General features: G+C 45.1%; 1 protein-coding gene across 5 annotated transcripts in view; it reads left to right on the plus strand.

Moving 5' to 3' along the window:
• The first annotated feature begins 7,205 nt into the window (after positions 1-7,205).
• The window catches only part of AGPAT3 (1-acylglycerol-3-phosphate O-acyltransferase 3), an 89,871-nt gene continuing 77,083 nt past the window's right edge, over positions 7,206-19,993 (plus strand). For 2 of the 5 annotated variants that reach the window (XM_030947430.1, XM_030947347.1), the window contains exon 1: positions 7,522-7,871. The gene's annotated coding sequence lies outside the window, so the exon portion shown is untranslated. Of the gene's footprint in view, positions 7,302-7,518; positions 7,872-19,993 lie in introns of those variants that run through there. The other 3 variants (XM_030947514.1, XM_030947690.1, XM_030947598.1) reach the window with 3 other exon arrangements.

Raw genomic sequence — 19,993 nt, forward strand, 5'->3', positions numbered from 1 at the left:
TCTATCTTAACAAGGATGTTTGGTAGTCCCTCACATTCATTCTCTTATTTACAATGGGAAGTGTTTCTTCCATAAATCCTAAAAATACTGACTTATATATATATGACTTCACAGAGGCATAAGTCTCATTGTGAAGTCAGTCACAGCTCATGCTCTTGAATTAATGGATATCTTATTTCTGACCAGCAAATGTTTGCATTAAGGGGCTTATTCTAATCCAGACTCCAGACTAACAATCCCACTCTTGGTTTGCTGTCATGACCTCTTCATTCTCAGTGTATACATGGGAGAAAGTACAATCACAGCAGGCTTTTACAGCCCCAGTCTCTCATAGGAAACTTGGGAAGCATCAGTTGTTTTTTTCCCTTCCAGCAGATTCCTTTACTTGGGCATTTGGTCACTGTGCATTACATTTGCCAGCACTTGAATAATCCCTGGCTCTTTCAAATACGGTTGCTGTGGGGTTTTTGGTTTGGTTATTTTTTTTCTTTTCCATTTGAGGGACACTGTCTGCTCCATGTGATGATGCACTTGGATGTGCCTCAGACTCTCTATCAGTAATTGCTGCTTTTCTTTTGTGACACAAATACATCCAAACATTTCTTCCCTTCCCAGCTGTAGCTGTGCTGAAGCACTGCTGATGACACCAAATCTGCCATTCCCAGCTCTGGCAAGTCCAGGCTGTAACATGATGGTGGAACTGGCATTTCTCCAAACTTGCATTTTGTGAATGTAGATATTGAAGCAGCAACACATCAGCCATGGGATTTCTAAGGTTGTGTGAATTACAAATACCTTTCATGCTCTTGCAGGGAGGGATGTCCACTGGCTCCTTTCTCTTCTCTTAGCCTCAGAAATGTGACAATGACACTGAAATCTACAATAAAATATGTAGAAAAATAGACCATTCTACAAAACAGAGCACGAGTAACAGATGTACAGACCAAACAGACAGCGTGACATTCAATTTTCATGTCATTGTGTGGGGAAAATTACTCATGCATAGAGATTAACACATAGAGAAAACCGTACAAATAAGCCTGACTAAGAGAAATGTTGCCACAACCTGGTTTTGTGGACACTTGTGATAACTATTTCCCACCTGAGCTTGGGGCTCATCCATACCTGCACCTACAGCATGAATTGGTGGCAGAAATAGGGGCTGGTTTTCCTCTTGGGTGTTTTGTCACAATGCCAGTCTGACTCCAGAGGCATCATCAAACCACACCTGAGAAAACAAGGAGTCATACCCATAAATCAGGGATTGTAAACAATGATGGCAGATAATATTGGACAATCATCTCTGGCCTCATTCATTCATTCATTAATAAATCAGCAGAGATTTATGGTGCAGACTGCAGCACCACTAAATCTTTGCCCTTTTAAAACCATGTTTATTGAGTTTTAGGCTGGCAAAGCAATCGATTACTCCAGAAAAGCATTTTGAAGTAGATCAAAACCGTGATGGGAAAGCACATCTCCTTCCATGTAACAGCAGCTTACTGAACTGCAAATGCTTCCAAAAAACTGGGAAAAAAAGCAACTTCTTCCTCACAGAGGTAAGCAATCAAGTTTTCATCTATATTAGGGATCTGGCAAGATGCAGTCTTTTATCTTTTTGTGGTTTACGTGTTTGTACATAACAGGGCAGCCTGCCAGCAGCTCTGGCCAAAAGAGAAGAGAGCTTAGCTCTGAGTGAGGAGGCTTTTGTTGGAGCAGTGCATGGAATAGGTGTGCTGGTTTGGCAACACTCAGCTGTAAATCTGGAGGCTCTGCCTGCAGCACACCATAAACACAGCAAAACCCAGCAGGGTGGGAGTGCCTGTAGAGAGCAAGGTGCTGTGGCTGGCAGAGAGCCTCTCCTGATGCACTCCCAAAGCTGAGGGACCTAATTTGCACTCACATTCTGGCCCAGGTCCACCATTCTGGCAATGAGAAGGGAAATCAATTGACTAAGCTTCCAGAATGACTTTAGAGACTCAAACAGTGTCAAATCAATTTCCTGTGTCTGGGGTAAACACCAGGAAATTCAGAATTAAGAATCCCCAGTGAACTTTCCTCTGTTTCCACGTGTTTAGTGGGGTTTTCATTACCTCATCCTACTTCTGTGTATAGATGTTTTCTATAGATGAACTCTTTTTTTACTGTGTGATCTGAGGACTGTGCACAGCTCAGAAGGTGGGTGATGGAACAGGGCACTAAAACTCGGGATCAAACCTACATGCATGCAAGCAAGAAAACCAGTTCATTAAAGGAAACCAAGTAAAGGGTCACTCAAGGCTGAACCCAAGGCTTTCTGTTGGTAAATTAAAACCTTCATGGGTGCATTTCAAGACTCCTTCATTTTATCTGAAGTGGTTTTGTAGCTCCTGGACCAGATAAATGAGCACTGGGCTAAGTGATCTCCAGGGTCCCTTCCAGACCCAGGGTTCTGCAGCCACACAACCCAGCATGTGCTGGATTCATTTCCCACTCAGCATCTGAAGTGCAGCTGTTTACACTCCCTGGGCTGCTGTGTTATCAGTGGGAAACAGGCCTGGCTGGGACAGTGAGCCCTGCTCAGGCTCCTGAGGCTGGAAATAAACTGCTGAGAGAGGGGGTGAATAAATACAGCTAAGAGGCGTTCAACCAAAATAGTGTTTTCCCAGTATTTCCTCAGATTCAATTATGTATAGGATTGTGATTCTGCTTCCCTTGTACAGAAAAGCTCCTACTAACATTAATGAGTAATTTTTTTCCTTTAAAAGATGTACAAAACACAGCCCCTAGACTACAGGCAAAAATATGCAATTTCAGTATAAATCAAGAGTGCTTGGTTCAGCTCCAAGTGCTGTGTGAGAAGAACAGAACAAAAATTCACCTCAGGGCATCCAAAGACAACAAATGAAATTTTGAGAGAAAGTGTAGGGATTGTAGTTACAGCAAAATGTGCATTGTGTGTTTGTATTGGGCAAGGTTCTGTTCTTCCCTGAGCAGCATGACCTATTTCCCAGCATCATGTGATTTTTGTATTGGAAGACTCTTCTGTAAAGAAGTGGAATTAATTTTCCAGTGGAAAAGAGACAATACTGATCTTTACTTCTGCCCAATGAAGCAGTTAAACATGATATTACTTTTTATTTACCTTTCTAAACTTCATCATCCTTTTGAAAGATACAGACAAGTAAAGCATATGCACATACTTATCTGTTGCTGGCAATATATATTTTCATTCAGATGTCATTCAAAGAAATGTACAAGGCATCAGAAAAATCCAAATTAAGCTACCTTAGGATCTAATATGATTTAAAGTCCATTTCCAGCCACAACAGCAGCTAAGCACTTAGGCCTTTAAAGTGCACAAAAGGAATTTAAGCTGCCTTCCACACCTCCCACCTCACAGAGGGGCCTCGGTTTCCTGCTTAAACTCTGCTTAGTTGCCTGAAGTTTTCTAAACTCTGCACATGGAGATGAAAATCTAGGGATGTCACCTCTGGCTAAAACCATCTGGCATTCCTAAAACAGGAATTCCTGTGTTCCAGTCTCATAAGCAACTCTATCAGACTTTCTGTGTTCATTCCTAATTGAGCTAACACTAAATCTGAGAGGACAGAGAGAGAGAGAAAAAAACCAAGCATATATATAACAGAGACATCTGGAAGGGAACTGTTTATACAAACTCAACAGCTTTTGAAAAGCTGGGCCCTTGAAGTGTACACAGGCACTCCAAATCAGCAGTCCCTTCTGAAATGCCCTCTATAAATGTATTTTTAGCTTGCTTTATTTCTAGTCATTTCTTCTACCATGCTGGAAGTCTTTGTAAATAGTGTTAGGACTTTTTTTAATGCTTGTGTAACTCAAAAGTGGCCAAATGAGAGCTGACTACACTTTCCCAAAGGGAAAAGAAAAAAGTTTTCTGCATTAAGAAATTTCATCTCCAACAGCAATGATTTTTCAGGTAACTGGTAGAAAGCTGTGCTCATCTACAGGTTTCTGTTCATTTGTGATTAACAACAGCACAAGCCTGCCAGGAACACAGCAAAACAGGGAATTTTGCAGCAATGAGTGGAAGGCAACGCTGAACATTTGGCAAGTTATTCAGTTAGGTTGGATTTAAAGCATTAACCATTTCAGGAGATGAATTCTGGCTTTCTCCATCTTTTGTATCACGTGCACATTAATGCATTGTGTCAGCATGTGCTTTTTCTTGAGACCTCCAATTAATTAGAGCTTAAACTTAGGACAGGATGTGTCAACACTGGAAAATGAGGGTTGTTGCTGTTGTGCTTCACACACGTGACCAAAGCTGTGCATCTGTGCTTGTGGGGCACCCCTGAATTTTTAAGAATAGATGAGCCCCAGTCCAGTGTCAGCTTTAAGTCTCCTTGATCCTCCAGCAGCTTGTGCAGGACCTGCTGTACCAATATTCAAGTGGTTGCCTGGATTCTGCTCACTCCAGGTGGGAACTGGGGCTTCTCTGCACTTGAAACAATGAGGAGCTGCCTTTGCACCAGGGTGTTGAACATGCCTTAGACACAGCTCAGGACTGAAAACTAGTATGAAAACCTTCTCCAGTGATTTCTAACCAATGGTTTGAGAAGCCAGAATGAGATCTGGGGAGGGAGGGGCCTCTAGCAGGTGAAATGGGTACAAAGAGATTCTCTTCAAGTGGAAAGAAAATCTGCTTCTGATTGTATTCACACTTTCAGAAAAATGGACGGGTGAAGATCAGTGCGGGAGACTTTCTTTCCAGAATACCCTGCAGACTTGTTGGGGTTCTCTGAAATAGCTGCTTCACTCACGCTCTTAACACATCAAAGCGCTTAAAATCTACTTAAGGGGATTTTGCTCAATTGAAAAGGTTGGTAGTGCTTTATTTGAAATCTTGCTTCATGCACACAGCAAACTCCTCTGTGGAAGAGTTTATTTTAATCCTGGAGATGATAATGGATGAATATCAGGACAGCTGCTCTCAGTTTCACCCCAGAGGTAATGGCCAGAACTTCAGAGAGCTCTCTTAAGTGCTGAGAAAGAGAAGATGTCATTTGCCAGGAGATGTCAGAACACAGCAGTGCAGGAATATGGCAACTCATTTCTTGGCAAACTTTGTAAGTACTACCTTTGGGGATTTTTAAAAAGCTATTAAAGCTGTTTCTGTGTTCACCATTTTTATTTCTAAACTTTAAAAGTACTTCCTTTTTTATTTTTTTTTCTTTATCTGCCTTATGCTAAAATACCCTGTGAATGCATCATCCTTTCAGGTTTTAGTTTTCATAATTTGATTTTTATATGCACAACGCTCTCACTGGACACAATAAGCACTGCAGAGTAGGATTGCCAGTATGTAATAATATTGGGAATTTATACTTTGCTGTAGTTAAAATTTGGGTAGACCAGAAACAGGTCAGGCAAGCTTAATTGTCATCCTGTTGGTGATACAATCTGAGTATTTTTCTGACTGAAGAATTACATCATGCTCCCTTTCTGCACTCAAACTGCCATGAGCTACTTCTATGAGATCATTTCTCTGAACGAGCTACTTCTTATCTGGAAAAGGATTTGTGAGGTACACTAAAACTCACACAATTGAAGCTTTACTCTATGAGCATGCTTCTCCAAACACAAAAGTTGCAGAAAAAAAAATGAGCTGGAGATACCAGCTCATTTCCAGATGTATGGAAAATGAAGACAAAGAGGAGGCTCAGCACTTCAGAGATGAATTGCCTTTGTCCTGTCTCCATTCCATGGGAGGACTGAAATACACTTGTGATGTTCCTCAGGAAGGCTGCTGGAATTCATGGCAGCCTCCTGCAAAGCCACATCAGCACAGGAGGTCAGCCAAAGGGGTTGTGGCTGGCCAAGGCAGCGTGGGCTGAGCAGCATTACATGGGGCTGAGCAGAACTGCCAGGAAGAGCCCGGGCTGCAGGACAGAGAGGGAAGGAAAAGCAACACACCCACCCGACCTAAGGGCAGAAATCTCTGCCTCCTACTACAGCTGGAAACCAGTTGAGAGTTCTGGGATGGCAGTAAGGGCACAGCAACAGAGGGATTTAATGGCACTTCAGGTAAACACGGAACATAAATATTTTGATATTCCTTGTGTGTGCTTTTCTAAAGTAGGTCGAGTTATGATGTTCTGAATGGCATATATCACAGGCAAAAGAGGGAGAACATTTGGAACCTAAACCACAGTTTAATCCACTCTTTTTAAAATATAGGTCTGCCATAGTTGCTGAGGGTAACATTTGCTTTATTGTGAAGATTCAGAGAACACTATGACACTCTTTCCATGTTACTGCCCAATGTTAATCTCCTCAAAATTTGTATTCTGGAAGTATCTTTCAGAGGTAATGAACATGTGTGATGTTGAAGAAAAAGCTTTAAGAGCTGCAAGCACTCACCATCTTGGAGATTGTACCTAATTATTTAGTGGAATCAGTAAGGTGTTTGAAGGATAATGCTAGGAACTGGTATTTTAAAATGTTGTTCAGATTAAACTTTCTTTTTTCTTTTCTTCCCTCTTGTTCTTTTCTTATTTCCTCCCCCCCCTTTTTTTTTAAGGAAGGGTTTTGGCTTCCAAGCTTTGACACTTGCCATGCTGCATCCAAGAAGAAGACCTCCCTATCTCAACTCATTATTGCCCATAAAAACCTCTCCATGCTGAATTTCTCTGGCCAGGACAGACCCTACACGTAATCCCGTCACACCCTGAGGAGAGCGAGTATGAGTCCAAACAAAACGGTCATCTTTTAACACTTACTCTGCAAAACGGAACGAACCTGTACAGCCTTTGATGTGTTCCGACCTGCTCCTTTATGTTTATGTGCAGGAACAAAAAGACACCGTCGGTCTGTTGGTGTCACATTTGCACCAATCAAACAGCCCACGTGAGATCCCGCTCCTTCCATGGAGCGCTCCCACCACGCCCGGTTCTCGGCAGAGCACGGACTTACACCGCGTGGAGCATCTGCAACCGAGCCCCCATCCCTCCATCCATCCGCCCGGGGACTGTGCCATTTATTAACACCGCTGCGTGCCCGTTCCCTGCCTCACTGACACTTTCCATCATCGATCCCCCACGGCTCCATCCCCGCCTTTCCCCACACGCATCCCCCGCGCCCGGAGCTTCGCCCACCGCAGCCGGGCGCCGCCCGCTCCCTCCCAGCCCCGCGGGGCGGCTGCGGCGGGGCCGGGCCCTCGGGCACCTCCCTCCCTGTCCGCATCCCTCCCTCCCTCCCTCCGTCCGTGCGTGCCGCGGGATGCGCTGCCGGGCGGGCGGGCGCACACGGGGGCAGCGGCGGGAGCCACAGCCATGTCTGCGGTGAGCGGCACGGGGCGGGCGGTGGGGCTGCGGGGGAGCCGCTCTCCCGTCCCCGGGGCTGGGTGATGTCCCCACGGCGCAGCGGAGCGCGGGGTGATGGGCGCGGGGCGGGCGGCTCGGCCGCATCGCGTCCCGCAGCGGCGCGGGCAGCGCGGAGCCCCGGCCGGGCGCTGCGGGGCGGAGCCGCGCCGGGCGGGAGGAGCAGCGGCGGCGGCGGCCGCTGCCACCCCCGCTATCTGACCCGACCTTCCCCCTCTCCTCCTCCTCCTCCTCCTCCTCCGCCCCCCGGCTCTCCTGCCCCCAGCGGCCCGGGAGGAACTGAACCATCGCCGCACAGGAAGTAGCGGCTGCGGGGAGCGGCGGCGGCAGCAGCGACAGCCGGGGCTGCCGCACTCAATGAGCGACGCTCCCGCAGCCGCCCGCCCCGCTCGCCCCTTCCCCGCCTCCCGAGGGCAGCGGCGCCGAGCCAGCCCGCCGCCGCCGGGGGTTGGAGGCTGAAGCGGGCAGAGGCAGCTCCGGCTCTTCCCGAGGAAGAGGAGGAGGAGGAGGAGGCGGCGGCGGGGACTGCAGGTTGGTGCCGCTCCGCCGGCGAGGCGCGGGTACCGGGATGCGGGGGGAGGGAGGCGGGCGGCGGAGCCTGGGCGGCCGGGGCAGCATCCCCGCCCGGCGCTGCCGCACGCCGGGGGCTCGGCCGGGAGCCCCTTCCGAAAGGCCCCGGCGCGCCGCCCCGCTGCGGCGGCTCGGGGGAGCGGCGGCGGGCCCAGCCCGGCTCGGTCCGGCGGTGCCGGTGCCGCCGGCGGGGGCAGCGCTTTGTGCGCCGGCGGGCGGTACCCGGGGCGGTGCGGGGAAGGGCACAATGGTCCCGGCTGGAACGCATCCTGCCCATCCCGGGTGAGATGGACGCCGTCCCGGGAGGCGCAGGCTGGCCGCTCTATGCCGGGAGCAGGGCGGCTGGGATCCCCGCCGAGTGCGATGGATGGATGGATGGATGGATGGATGGATGGATGGATGGATGGATGGATGGATGGATGGATGGATGGATGGAATGGATGGATGGATGGATGGATGGAGCAAAAAGTGGGGGAGCGGTTTAAAACAAAAAGAAAGAAAGAAGGAAAGCCCGTTTCGGAAGAGTCGGGCTGTGCCTGGGTGCACGGCTTGCGAGTGCAAAATGGAGAAGAGCAAACCCTATTGATCTGAGAGAGGCAACCAAATGGGATGCTGTTGTGCCTGGATTCTGTTCAGAGGATGCTGATGGATAAATTAAGGTGTTAGCCTAACGTGTTGGCATCTAAAAAAATAAGCACGCTGCTTATCCCCTTAGAGCTTTTATACACTGTATACTTAGAGCTTTCAACATTGTATTGTGTTGAGATGATTACCTGTTTGATGCCACACTTGTATGTTCTTGCCCTCCAATATTCTTTCCTCTTTTAGTCTTCATATTTCCCCATTGCTTAGGTGGAGAGCCTGTGTACTATGAGAAAGGAAAGTGTCAGAGTTTCCAAGAATCTTGCTGCTTAATCAAAGCAGCATAATATAATCTCATTAGCTCATCGTGTTATCTTACTCATTAATTTCCAGGCCAAAATAAACTTCATGGCCTTTCTCCCCTCTCCTTCTCAGAGGGAAACAGGCTGGAGTCCAAGATGGCATGTTTGCTGTCAGTGAACTGCTGATGTGCCAAGCGTGGTTGGGAGCAGAGTGGTAAAGCTCTCCTCTTGACTTGGCACTGTTTCTCTTGCGATGACGCTCTTCACTTGAGACTGTGCTTGAACCACAGGTCATTTAGGTGAAGTTCAGCATAATCTCAAATGTATGTGGGGTTTTTTTTTCAAGTTTGATTCTACAAGCAGTAGAACTTTCACAGTTTCCATTAATTTTCTTGCAAGACTGCAGCTGTATAGGAGATGGAGAAGTTAAATGGAGTTGTAGCTGAGCACTGGGCTGTTACAGGACTCCTTGTGCTGTGAACAGTTCTGACCCTTGGATTTTAAACGTAAATGTTCTACTATTTCCTGTAACTTCCATGGAAGCCCTTGGCTTTTGGTTCCCTTCTGTGTACTCCAGTCTTCTTTCCCTTTCACATCTATTGTTACTGAGCCTTCATGACTAAGATTATGCTCATTACTTTCAGTATGGTTTTCAGCCTTTTCTTAGAGCAGCTTTATGTACTCTTAAGAAAGTCTCATTATCTCTTTCTTGCCTGATTCCCACCTTCACCTCTCCACCCTTATACACACAGTTAATTGGAGAAAGCAGGACAGAGAACAGTTGGTCTCCAAATATAGCTGGAATTCAACAAGCACAGGAAAAGCACCTGACCAGATTGTCCCCGCTGAGCATGATAAAAATGGCAGGACCACTTATCAAAACTTTGTAGTGCAGTTTAACAGTGCATTGCAGATAGCTCTGCTGAGAGTGCTCAAGTTGTGCCTGACAAGGGCTGAAATCAGAATGGGCTTTGGTTGAGGTAATGCTAGACAGAAAAAAAGAATGATATTTCCTCTTCCCCTTGTGGTTTCTTTTATCTCTGAAAAGATGCATTAACAAACTGGACAAAATTCCACTTACAATTACAGGGACCTCTGTTAGCACAAAGTATATGTTCTTTTCCCAGCCAGAGCTAGAGCTTTCTGCTTTGTGTTAATCTTCTTACAAAATGAAATGATTGCATAGTCTTGTACTGGCTTCTTTTTTTTTCCCCTTTCTGCCTCTGTTAGCAGAAAGATGCATTGTTTTCAAATCCTAAATGGTGTTTTGTTTACTTACAAAACTGTTGCAGAACAATTGGATTTGAGGCTTACATTTTGTGGGGAACCAGTGTGAATAAAGTATTGCTGTTAACTGTATTGAGTTCACCTGTTCTAAATTTATGATAGCCGTAAATTTTGGGATGCTGCTTCTACACTGCAAATTAAGAAAAAAAAAGGTTGCATTCAGTCTTGCTGCTTTGGCTTATGAGAACATAATTCTTAATAAGAATGGCCAGGGTACTGATGAAGAAACTTAATTATCAGCTGCAGTGGGTAAAAATGTCCTGTCCTTTCACTGGGTTTTTTAGTGTTCATCCTTGGTTAGTGCATGCATAGCGTGGTTACAGTTGGTGCCTGAACAAAGACCAGGTGTCTTGGCAATTGGTACCCGGAGTGCTGGGAGGTAAAGAACAAAAGAAATGACAAAACCCAAAGAGAACCTAGGACTTGATTGTTTCTCAGACTGTTCTACTACCTTCTGGTGCAGAGACATCAGCAATAAGTACTCCTCTCTGTCTACACTTGCATTCCACATTAGGGCCAGGGAGCTTTTGCTTGTGGGTAGCTCGTAACAAGTAATTGATAACATTTTTTTATTACCAAAATGAAAAGGAAGGGAATAGAGAGATATTTCAAGGTGTTATCCAAATTTCTTCTCTACCCATGATATTAACCAAGATAAAATAAGAAAGAGGAACACTAATCCCCAGGCCTGTGCTGCATGCTTGATGAAGATACTCTTAAATGTGTTGCATGAAAATCAGTTTGCCATCTGATGCAGGATCCTGGTAGGAGTCCAGGCATGAGTCAGCACCTAAGTTAGGGACTGATTATCACTAGGACACAGGCACCTGTGGGAAAAATCAAGATAATCTAGGAAGTGTTTAATTTGCTGGTGTACCAAACTTGGTTTATTAATTGCAGCGGTCCAAATTTCAAATGGTTAAAAAGGAAGTGAACCATTGCTTATGTATTTTTTTTGATGCCTCCGAAGTCAATATATATTAATGATTTATCTGTAACATTTCCTTGTGCCTGTGAGTCTGGACATATTTAGGAGTATGCAAGACATGATACTAATGAGAAGATGAACATTTAGACGTGTGACACACGAATCATAGCAAAGATGAAAGAAATATTTGTCTTTTTTGTAAAGACCAATCTACAAGTGCTGCCTTTGGATCCAGTCCTTTGCAGCAGCTCTGCCTTCTGCTGTGCATTATATTTGTAGCTGTCTGACCAGCATCACTGTGCTGGATGGGACATTTGTCTTGGGAAGCAGGAGACTTGGGTTTTGTCCAAATGAGTATTCAGTGTTACAAGAAAGAACTGAGAGCCTATGGGACTCTTTTGCAGGTAAACCCAAGTAAAATCCAAATAGTCTTAGGAGTTCAGTGCATTGACCAAAGAAGTGCTGGGTGGCAATCATGATGAATCTTTCCTGGCCTTTTCCCTGGAGGGTATTGAAATAATTCACAGCTCGGGGTACCTGAGGATACTTTGCACTGGACTGATGGGCAGAGGAGACAATCAGAGTGACCTTTCTGTTTTGTGCCTGTTTTGTGATGGGGTCAGTGTTGTCTTGCACGTTGAACTTTCCAAAGTTGTTGATCTTTATGGGACAAACCTGGGGAAAGCAGGAATTGGTAGTACATCTCCTTGCTGTTGGTAAAACAGCCCAGTTGCTCCTGTTGCTTTTTTTTCTCTCTCTTTTTTTTTTCCTTTAATTTTTTTCTTTCCCCCCAGCCCTTGTGGCTATTTTGTGGCATGCAAATTTAGGGAGAGCAATCATGCATAATTTTGGGCTTGTTCCTCCCCTGGGAATTGGAGAACTTGGGACCTAGGCTGTGTGAGGCTTGCTACTGCAATGCTGCATTTTTTGTGCACCCATAGGTGTCAGTTCCTCTGTAGAGCCAGCATGAAACAAAGAGAACAAGCTTTCTGTTCCCTCTTGGATGGGGAATGAAAGCTGGTGTGCTGACTAGTCTCAATACTGTCATTTCTCTTGCAGCAGTATCAATAATGTGGTGTTTGCTTTCCAAACAAAAGATGTGGTTTGCGTCCCGAAGAGTTGAAAGATCATTTGAAGCTTGGTGTAGTGGAAATCCGTAGTTTTCTCTGCCAAAATGGGCTGTGCCCTGGGTTGCAACCTTGTTGCCTAATTGTGTGATAACTGCTGGAGTTTCAGACTGCTCAGGGAAAAAAAAAAAAATTATCCTTGAAGTAGATGTTGTATGAAGTTCCCTGTATTTCATGAGAAAGAAAAGGCCTATAGATTCCTTATGCCTTTGGACTGAAATGGTAAAAGTTTTCCATACCAATGAGGTGGATCCAAATGTATTGCAGAATGTTTAGAATCCAACAGCTCCGGTGTATTCAGGGGGGGAAAAAACTATTTAAACTGCTACAATGTTCTGTATCAATGCTAAGAGCTACTTAATGGTCAGGGGTAAGCAGTATGACATTGGACTCTCTGTGTGTAGCAGCTCTTGTCCATGCAGACTTTCTCATTTGCCGTAAATGAAGTGAGATTTCAGTGACATTTTTAGTTCCTTTTCTTCTCCTCTTGTTGTTCTTGCGTGTTAGCATTGCTTAGGTAATTATAGTGTGCTCACTAGAAGCCCTGACAGCCTAAACTGAGTTCTTTGTAAAAAACACGGTGTTTCCCTTAATTAACAGAGACTAGAAACAGCACCTGTATCTATTAATTAAATAGTCAAAGTTGATCTCTATTTAGGATATATTAACAAGCAAAACAAAATACATTTCTGACTAAAATGTTGCCCAGAGTAAATGAGCTGCTGTGAGGCGCTTTTTTTTTTGGTGAAGAAAAATAATCTGTTGGTGCTGCAACTGTCACACATGCACAGTCATGCAAAATTCATGTGAGATAGTTCCCAGTTCTATGGTACTGAGAACAATAGCCACTATTTCTTCTTCAAAGCTCTTCAGAGATGTTAAATAATCCGTGTGACAACCCTATGAAGTGAGTATTGTAGTAATTCTGTATGGATGGCAAAACAATTAATCGGCATTGTCTCCAGCTGTACTGAGAGAGTGGAATTTGCAGCGTGCCCTGCTGGAACTCCTGCTTGTGGGAGCAAAGGGTGGGTGAGCCTGTCCTGCTGCCTCCTCTTCTGTCTGATCTGTGCTGATGGAAACACTCTGCAGATGCTGTGGTCATCAGCATGAAGGTGTGTAGGTCAGGGTAGAGCGTGCATGTCCTGATAAAGGATGGATTGAGCTCGTTCTGAATTATTCTGACCACGTCACTGGCATCACTTCTTGGAGGAGAGGTGTGTGCAGCTGCTGGCTGTGCTGTGATCTGGGATGTCCATCTGGATGTGAAGGCTGGGTTGCTCAGGTTGGCTCCAGAGCACAAGTTCCCTCATTTGTGGGATGAGATTCTGGCCAGACACTGGGGCCTTGCCAGCCTGGGCTTTCTTAGCGTGACTCCAGGGTGGTCTCCTGATTTCCTTTGGTCTGAAAAAGGTGCAGATCCCACTGTTCCCCCTGCTGCATGAACACCAGCTGTGTCTGCCAGCTGAAGGCGGTCTGGATAACCAGTGTGAAAAATGCATATTTTGATTGGCTTTTTGCAAATATTAAAATGAATGTTATGTGTGTTGTGTTAGAAAGTTATGCTGTATTAATTTTCTTTAGTAGTGTGTTAAATATAGTTTGAGGTTATAACATAATGTTAAAATAGAAACTATGCTATGTAAGATACTTTTTTTAAAGAAAGGACTTGCGCCAAGACAGCAGCCACAGGACACCTGAATCTTTCAGAGAAAGAGAATTTTTTGCCCCATTATCAGAAGAAATGAACTTCTTCCCGCCTTGCTCAGTCATGATGACACCGGCAGGATTAAGGGGAAGAAATTGACGATTACCAGACAGAATCCTGTTTGAATGGAATTTATGCATCAATGGAATTTATGCATCATGTATGAGGTGTATGAATATGCAACAGGCTGTTGTTTTTAAGGGTTAATCCTCTGTTAACATGGGTCCTTTTTCAGGCTTATTTTGCCCAGAAAGGGGTACCCGGACGTCCATGACTCTTTGTTTTTATTGTCTCGTATTGTCCTAATCCTAATTGTCCAAATTATTATTACTCTCATTAGATTTCTATTTTTATAACCATTTTATTATCATTAAGCTTTTAAAATTTTAAAAACAGGTGATTGGTGTTTTTCACACCAGGACAGCAGCTCTTGGTGGGTCAGCCCAGTGTCACAGCTTTGCTGGCTGAGATCCTTGTGTCTCCTCTTCTCCTCCACCAGCTCTGCCTGCTGCCCTTCCAGGAGTTATAAATGCCACAGCAGATGGCTTGGGGAGGCAGTGTCTGTAATTACTGCTGCAAGATTCCCAGAAGCTTGACTCTGCACAAAGAACGCTTTCTTCCCCCCTGGAGATTCAAAGTTGTCGGTGCTTCAAATGCAGATTTTGTCTTTTCAGGGGAACACGATGGAGTAAATGTGTGATTTACAGTGCTGGTTCAAAAGAAGCCTGTCTTTCCTCTTGACATAATTCATATCATGCTTTAGTGTTAGCAGTTTTCTGTCTTCTCTTGCTAGGTCAGCTCTCTTGGTCCTGGTAGTGACGTGGGCTACACTGCTTATGGACCCAATTTTTGCTAACAGCTGATTTACTGCTAAATAACACAACCATAATCACTTTATTTGGTAGGTAGGTAATGTTCCAGCAGGTTTCAGTGTGGATGTTTTTCTCCCATCTGAGCAGGGATGTGCAGCTCCAGGTTTGACACCTTTTTAATGCAAGGGCTCATCTCCCAGCTGTGACTGATTGACCCAAGGTTATGCTGCACAGTGTCTTCTTTTCTGTGGGCTCCTTGCTCCAGATACCTTTCTGAAGTCTTGATCTCCTTACCAGTGTGTCTGAGCTGAATTTTCTCCTCTTGCATCCCTCTGATGCTGATGGCCCTTGGGTTATTAACTATGTAGCTAGTCAGGTTTGAATTATAAGAGGCCTGAAGCAAAAGGGAAAGAAAGGTTTTCATTTTCTGAGGTCAGTGAAGAGGCTGTGACCCAAATCACCCCCTGAGGAATGGTTTTTCCTTCTGGTGGTCACAGCAGAGGTGGTGCCTCTGGTTCCTCAGACAGCTTCCTGTGGTTACTCATAGTACAGAGGGTTGGAGCCTCTCTCTTTCCAGGGAGCACAGGAGTCTCCTCTCTATTTGAGTTTGTTTTTATTTTTTTTTAACTTGCTTTGTTTGTAAAGTACACTTGCCTAAATGTATAAGTAGCAATAGGACTTTGGGCCAGATTGCAAATTGTTACTGATCTCAGTTTTCAGTGAAATATCATCACTGGGATCATGGGGTTGAGGTGGCTTTTGTATTTTGAGGTTTTTATCTTGGCCACCCCATGGCAAGGGGACAGGGCCATGCCTTTTTGCAGTCTCTGCTCACAATTAACTCTTCTGAAACTTGTAAATGGTTTTCATGTTGAATTTGCCTGTGGTATTGCTCTTACTTGTGGAGAGGACAACTACTTGCAAACAGATGTGTATCGTATTTAGCTAGCACTGTAGCAAGGATGTTGTTTCTATAATCTTTTAGGAATTGAGATGGCTTAATCTGAAATAGGATGTACTTTAAAACTCAGTTTGGTTTTTATTGTCTCAAGTTGAGTTGTTTCTGTCAGTGGAAGCTGAACTGGCTGACCTAACACTCCAGCTGCATTTTCCCCCAGTGTCTTCAGTGTTGGTACAAGACCTATTGCTGCCAAACCCTGCTGATTCCTTTCAAGCTTTCTTGCCCAAATATTCATTAGAAAACACTCTGTGAGCCCTCTCCCTCTGCCTGCTCTGCAAAGACCGAGTTTGCATTCATTGCCCAACAGCAGTGGTGCTTTAAACTGAGCTTAGAGGGCAGCAGCAGGGAAGTGCCTTGGCTGCAGATCCCTGGATGCTGGGCAGCAGCAGCAGGGTCACAGTGTGCTTGTCCCGGTGCTCTGCTCTTCCCTGGCCATCAGGGGCTGTCTGCTGCCAGGGATGTGTCCTGAGGTGGGCTGGACCTTGGCTCTGACCTGCCGCAGACGTGCTTGTTTGCTGCCTGGGTCCTGCTCATCTCCCAGAAAAGGCATACGGCCTCACCTTTAAAAACTGGTTAAAAATGGCATTGCTTCAGCTTGTCTGCTGCAGCTGGAGCTCTGAATTGAGGACCATAACTTATGGTAAAGGTTTTTGGAGTATAGAGTCAAAGAATGAAGACATGTCCATTTAAAATGTATGTTTATGGTGTTAGATGTGTACTGCTGCTGACAAGCTCTCCTGGGTGCAGCTCTGCCTGTACCAAAGCCCTCTTGATGGTGCTTCTGTTTTTTTTAAATTTGAAGCTTTTGCCAACAACTTTCCAATAAGGAGAAGTTTCATTTTTGTCTGTGCACTATAGGTTTTTCTGGTGTATTCCAGTGCACTGCTGGAGTGGTGTGTTGGCTTTTCAGAAGCAACATCATGCTGGAGAGCAAGAGCTGACCCAAGTGGTGGTGATGAGTCCAGGGGCACTCACAACATCACCTCAGTTACACTTCACAGTAACAACCAGGTAGACACTGTTCACCTTTGAGATAACAGGACTGCTGTATGCAACCCACTATGAGCCTTACTTCATTCAGGTAATGAGCATTTACCTTTCTCTACAGCAAAAACAAGTGGTATAATCCTTTCTTACCTTTCTTTTGTCTTGCACTGTTTGTATTTCATCATTTTTTTAAATCTCCTAAACCTTAAACATTTTCTATTTTTGCAGTGATCTCAATGTTTTTTGGTAGATCTGGTCTGGAGGTTGAGCCTTTGCTTTTCCTTCAAGGCACTGAAAGGTGCAAAGGCTGTACTTTACATCCATCTACACTAACTCTTCCAGTTCTAAACCTGTCCTGATGGCTCCCAAAGGGAGCTATAAACTGCTGGGAAGGGTTATCTGTGGGTAACTTGGCTTGCTGGGCCTGAGAGAGGAGGAGGATGTGGTTTTGTATGAGGGAAGCCAGCAGAAGCTTTACTGCGCTTGGCATTGCGTGTGAAACTAGCACTGGTTGCTCTTCACACCATTGCTGCTGTGAAGGAAGGCACATCCTTTGAGAACATGATTGGGTTCATAATGGCAGTGAAGAGTTCCTTCTCAGTGAAAGAACATCCAAAAGAATGTGGTTTCCCATTGGTTTAACAGGCATTTCCTCTGTTGATTTATTTTAATAAAATTTTGCCTAGATGGCTTTTTTAATTGAATGTTGAAGCAAGCTGAAAGCAGGCATTTTACTGTCTCTCTTTAATTTGTGCTGATATATGGTTTAGCATAATTATTTTTTAATGCCCTTTTTTAAAGTGTAGTGCCCTCATCCTCCTGACCCTCTTCATTCAAGAAGAAGTGGATTTAATTTGGAGAGAAATGTCTGTGGTATTGCTGCCCTATGGCAGGGAGGTATGTGGGAGGGGTGGGCTTGGTAAAAAAAAAAAAAAGCTGGCTTTTAATGAGATGAGTTCAAGCCAAAAAGCATTAAGAATGGTCTGAGGCGTGGTGTTTGTAAGCTGCCTTCTGAACCTCATGAATTTAGTTCTAAATGTGAACCTTGCAGCATTGCACAGATGCCTTGGTTTTACTGGGTGACCTAAAATAACCAACCTACAGTTTTTCTCCTTTTTTTTCCCCTCCCATTCCTCTCACAGGCCTGTCCTTTCTTGTTGGCCAGCATGAACTGTCCTGGATCCTTAAAGAGGAAGCAGAGCCATGTTCCTCTCTTTTGAGGTTTCTGCCTGATCCAGTGTGTGGAGTGGTGGAGCTCTCCTGGGCAGGAGGATTTTGTCACTGAGCAGATAAAACTGGCTCCCTCCTGCCTCTGGTTGGCTCCTTGCTCTTCCCCAGTGCAGTAGGAATACCAACACTGGATGGAAAAGGTTGGCACCATCATTTATAGTGGCATTGCCATTTAGTCTGGAATGTAGGAGCCTGCTGGTAGTCTTCAACCCTCCCTTTGAATAAAATTAATCACAACAGCCTCAATTTTTGGTGATACCATTGCCTGCATTCATTTGTGGCTCTCTATTTACTCTGGAGGCTTTTCTTTAATGCTGTTTATTAACACAGCAAGGTTGGCAAAACTTCTAAAGGGGGGAAAAAAAGCTCTAAGCTGTCTTGTATTCCTACCAAATACCTGTTTTGATAATAACCAAAAATGTAGAGCTTCCACTTAGCAGTTTGAAACTTGAATGTGGGTCAAAATGCCCAAGAACCCCAAACCCTTCCTTCCTCTCTGACTCCAAAAGAAAAAAAACCAAGCACCCCATATGAGGGTGCACACGCACACACACACTTGCAAAATGTTTCTCCTTGGCATGAGCTGGACTGTGGCATGCAGCTGAAGGTGCCTTTTCCTGTGGACCAAGTTATAAGAAAAACTGAGTGGGAAAAAAATTCACAGAGATGTCTAGAAAACATTAATAAAGGGAAGGTTTAAAGAGTCAATATGGTTATTCATAGAGAACACCTGAAGAAAGCCTGCTGCAGGAGCAGAAGGAAGTGGACTGCTGTCTGTGCCTGCTGTAGAGAGGACAAGGTGGGGATTTAAGATGCAGAATGGAGAGCGGCAAAACTTTGGAAGAAGCTTTCTGTTGCCAAGCAGGAGTTGTAAAATTGATGTTGCCGGAAGCGACTCAAAAAGAAAATCCTGGCAGATGCTGGAGAAGAGTTGGGGTTTGGTGTTTCTGGGTACTGGAGTGCCTGGTCTCTGGTGGGAAATGAGCCCTTATGAGATGTGGCAAGGGGCAGGGGAGATCCAAAGAATGTGAGTTCTGGCCTTTCCTGCTCATCCCTTATGTTGCTCTGCAAAAAAAAAAAAAGAATAAAGCTAGGAGAGAGTGAGGGGCAAGAAATTAGTAGTCATGATGAAGAGAAGTGAAAGGTGATGGAGAAGCTTTGCTGTCAAAGGCTGGGGACAGCTGGGTTAGGTGACTTATGGAAATCTCCTTTAGCTGCACGCTCTGAAATTTTATATTGGGAGAGACTTGTGTTCCAACGCCACTCCACTCTTGGAGCCTCACGTGCTGTGAATTCCAGCACAGGGCAACGCTGACCTGACTGTCAGACTCAATGACCCTGGGAAGGATATTGGTATTTTTACTTTGCTGTCAAGTGCTCCTTTTAGATAGGGGCTGCTTCTTCTCTTCCTCTCTGAGAAGGTGAAGCAATTCCCTTGGAATCCGTGGAGAAGGTGGAGCAAAGCCTTGAAGGTGGTGACCTTAGAGATCAGCCTCAAAACAGGTGCACCAGGAAGACCATGGTGCCTCCAGCTTGCTGGTTTTTTCAGCTCTTTTTTTCAGCTCTCTTTGGGCTCTCAGTGAGTTTCTGTGGCACAGTTAATTCCTGATGACCAGCCAAAGGAGAGTTGTAACTACCAGGAATGCATGGAGGGCACTGAACAAAAGCTGAAAGGCTGGGGAAGTGCCTGCAGAATTTAAATGCAGGTGCTGGTACTCTCTACAGCACAGTCCTGCTTGCCTTTTTGGTATTGCAGCCATTGCACAAAGCTGGTGGGTGCTGGAGGAGTTTTGCAGAGCCATAAGCGCTGAATTAAAATCTGAGTCAAGTTCCTGGCTCCGTGCACCAGCGAACGCTTCGCTAGCAAGCGTCTGAGATGAAGTACCAGAAAATTTATGGACTGTGATGGTCTGTCACTCTGTGTGAGCAGAAAAGAAATACCATCCTGCTTCCTGAATTGATTTCTTTGGTGTGTGGTGAGCCTAAAATTATTTGGCAGGACATATGGTCTCTGTGTGTTGGTAAAACACAGGCGATCTGGGAGGCTCCGTGCAAGGAAGTGCAAGTGGAGCATCTTGTCCTTGGAGCTCTCTTCCCAGCAATGACCTGTCGCAGACATCTTTTGTGAAAAATCCTTTCCTTAGGATTTTTCCTCCTGA

Source organism: Camarhynchus parvulus, chromosome 1 (assembly GCF_901933205.1).
Source record: "Camarhynchus parvulus chromosome 1, STF_HiC, whole genome shotgun sequence".
In the NCBI taxonomy this organism is placed as follows: Eukaryota; Metazoa; Chordata; class Aves; order Passeriformes; family Thraupidae; genus Camarhynchus; species Camarhynchus parvulus.